Source organism: Otolemur garnettii, unplaced genomic scaffold, assembly GCF_000181295.1.
Source record: "Otolemur garnettii isolate 467f Iridium unplaced genomic scaffold, OtoGar3 scaffold00021, whole genome shotgun sequence".
Lineage (NCBI taxonomy): Eukaryota > Metazoa > Chordata > Mammalia > Primates > Galagidae > Otolemur > Otolemur garnettii.
Genome location: NW_003852416.1, coordinates 23,175,964 through 23,179,507, shown reverse-complemented (window position 1 = coordinate 23,179,507; position 3,544 = coordinate 23,175,964).

Below are 3,544 nucleotides of genomic sequence, written 5' to 3'. Positions count from 1 at the left end.
CACTCTTGGAGGGTAAGGCCAGTGGATTGCTTGAGCTCAGGAGTTGGAGACAAAGCTGAGCAAGAGGGAGACCCCTGTCTCTAAAAAAATAGCTGGGCACTGTGGCAGGCACCTATAGTCCCAGCTACTTGGGAGGCTGAGGCAAGAGAATCACTTGAACCCAAGAGCTTAAGGTTTTTGTTTTTGTTTTTGAGACAGAATCTCACTTTGTTACCCTTAGCAGAGTGCTATGGCATCACAGCTCACAGCAACCTTAAACTCTTGGGCTCAAGCAATTCTCTTGCCTCAGCCTCCTGAGTAGCCAGGACTATAGGCTCCTGCCACAATGCCCAGATATTTTTATTTTTAGTTATTTCATTTTATTTTGTTTTGAGACAGAGTCTCACTTTGTCACCCTCAGTAGAGTGATATGCTGCCACAGCTCACAGCAATCTCAAACTGTTAGGCTTAAGCAATTCTCTTGCCTCAGTCTTCCAAGTAGCTGGGACTACGGGTGCCCACCACAACATCCAGCTATTTTTTTGTTGCAGTTGTTGTCGTTTAGCCAGCCAGGGCTGGGTTCAAACCCTGGGTGCATGTGGCCAGCGCCGTAACCACTGTGCTATGGGCACTGAGCCAGCAAAAAATGTTCTTAAAAATTAATGTGGCTACTATACCATCTGGCCCCATTCACATCCTTACCTCACCTCCTGCCACACTCCTCGTTATCTCAGCTCTAGCTGCTTGTCTTTGAATACTCAAGTACATGCCCACCTTGGGGTCTTTGCTCTTTCTGCTTCCTTCATCCATGGAGTTATTTATTTATTTGAGACAGAGTCTCACTTTCTTTTTTTCTTTTCTTTTCTTTTCTTTTTTTTTTTGAGACAGAGCCTCAAGCTGTTGCCTGGGTAGAGTGCAGTGGCATCACAGCTCACAGCAACCTCCAATTCCTGGGCTCAAGTGATTCTCCTGCCTCTGCCTCCCAAGTAGCTGGGACTACAGGCACCCGCCACAGTGCCTGGCTATTTTTTGGTTGCAGCCGTCATTGTTATTTGGCTGGCCCACGCTGGATTCAAACCCGACAGCTCAGATGTATGTGGCTGGCACCTTAGCTGCTTGAACCACAGGCACCAAGCCAGAGTCTCACTTTCTTGCTGCCAGAAGTGTGCTGTGGTGTCATAGCTCACAGCAACTTCAAACTCTTGGGCTTAAGCAGTCCTCTTGCCTCAGCCTTCTAAGTAGCTGGGACAGGTGTCTGCCATAATGCCCGACTGTTTTTTAGAGACTGGATCTTACTCTTGCTCCCACCTTGGCCTCCCAGAGTGCTAGGATTACAGGCCTGAGCCATAGTGCCTTATTTTTTTTTGTTTAGATAGAGTCTCACTCTGTTGCCTCAGGCTAGAGTGCCCTGGCATCATAACTCACAGTAACCTCAAACTCCTGGTCCCAAGCTGTCTTCCTGAGTCGCTAAGACTACAGGTGTGCACCACCAGGTCCAGCTAATGTTTCTAATTTTTCTTTTTTTTAATGAGGCCGGGGTTGGGGTGGGGAGGGGAGCGTGGCAGCAGGTCTCACTCTTGCTCAGGCTGGTCTCGAACTCATGAGCTTAAGCAATCCACTCACCTCGGCCTTCCAGAGTATCAGGTTTACAGGTGCGACCCACCAGCCTGGCCCCAAGGAGTTATCTAAAGGCTCATTGACTCGCCTCTTTCAGATAGAAACCTGTCCTCTCTTTCATTGAGCACCCCCATCCCCTTTTCCACTTTATGCCTCTTTAGCATTCATCACCATCTAACATGCTAAAATTATGTATTTATTTTTTTTCATCCCCCTAATGAAGACCCATTTTGTTTAGAGCCTAGAAGACAGGAGGCAGAAATAAAAATGCATTGATTGAATAAATGGTGTCCAGCTGTGGCAGTCTAGTAACTAAGGGGCTGGTCTTCCCTCTATGGAAGATGAAGATCTCTTCACTAACAACACCGAACTCAGGCTGCATTTCTTATCTGCTTACAGCCACTTCTTGTCATCTCCACCACCAGCACTGCCCCTACCCCAGCCTAACGCAGCACTCTCTTTTCAGAATTAGAACAGCAAGTTCCTCCTCCTTCCATCCTCATTTCCTCCTACCACATTCTAATCCATCATCCATATAGCAGGCAGTGATCTTAAAAAAAAAAAAAAAGAAAAGAAAAAGCAAATTGGATGAGTCTGCTGAGCACACTGACCTTGGTTTTGTTTTTGTTTTTGAGACAGAGTCTCATTCTGTCACCCTGGGTAGAGTGTCATGGCATCACAGCTCCCAACAACCTCAAACTCCTGGGCTTGAGCAATCCCCTTTCCTTGGCCTCCTGAGTAGCTGGGACTACAGGCGTCCTCCACTATGCCTGGCTAGTTTTTCTGTTTTGAGTAGAAACGGGTCTTACTGTTGTTCAGGCTGGTCTCAAGCAAGCCACCTGCCACGGCCCCCCAGAGTGCTAGGATTACAAGCGTAAGCCACTGCGCCCGGCCCCTAACTCTGGTTTGAGTTATGATGATTCAAGGCCCTGTGTGAATCACCACCAACAGCACCCCCAGCATTTTTCTTTCGTACTCTCCTGGTTGGGCAACCTTGGCTTTCTGTCAGTTCTCTGAAGAGGTCAAACACTATTCTGCTCCAAGGCCTCTGCACATGCTATTCCTTAATCTGAAACTTTCTCTCTCCCTTTCTTTGCCTGCAGCAGCATGGCCCAAGAGTGAAGTAACTTCAGCAGAATTGCTCCCCATACCCAACCACATACACACGAACATACAGTCTAAGTAAAAACAGTGAGCCTGGCATGCAAATAAAGCTTCAAGACAGGTGCAGCTCAAGCCTACCTTCCAACCAGACTGTAGCCCTTAGGCTTGGATACTTAGAAATTTTGGAGGCTCAGTTGTTTGCTTCCTAAAGCCTACTCATCCTTCAGGTCTTAACTAAATGGCATTCACTCCAAGAGGCCCTCAGGTCCCCTCATAGCATCTACATTAAACCATCATAACACTATTCTAATTGTGTATTCTATTTTTTTTTTATTTTTATTTTTTGAGATGGAGTTTCACTCAGTAGAGTGCTGTGGCATCATAACTCACAGCAACTGCAAACTCTTGAGCTCAAGCAATTCTCGTGCCTCAGCCTCCCAACTAGCTGAGACTACAGGCCACAATGCCTGGCTATTTTTTTAGAGGCAGGATCTCGCTCTGGCTTAGGCTGATCTCCAGCCTGTGAGCTCAGGCAGTCCACCCACTTTGGCCTCTCAGAGTGCTGGGATTACAGGTGTGAGCCACTGTGACTGGCTTGTGTTCTATTTTTTTAATTTGTTTGATCTGTCTATCTCCTACTAAACTCTGTGAAGGCAAGGATCTTGTCTACATCACTCTACTGTATTGCCCAGGCCTCACAAAATATTTTTTGGATGGAATTCCTTTTCTCAGAATAAATTCACGATGAAAGTGTATGTTTGTCGGCTCGGCGCCTATAGCTCAACCGGCTAAGGCGCCAGCCACGTACACCTAAGGTGGCGGGTTCGAATCCCCAGCCCGGACC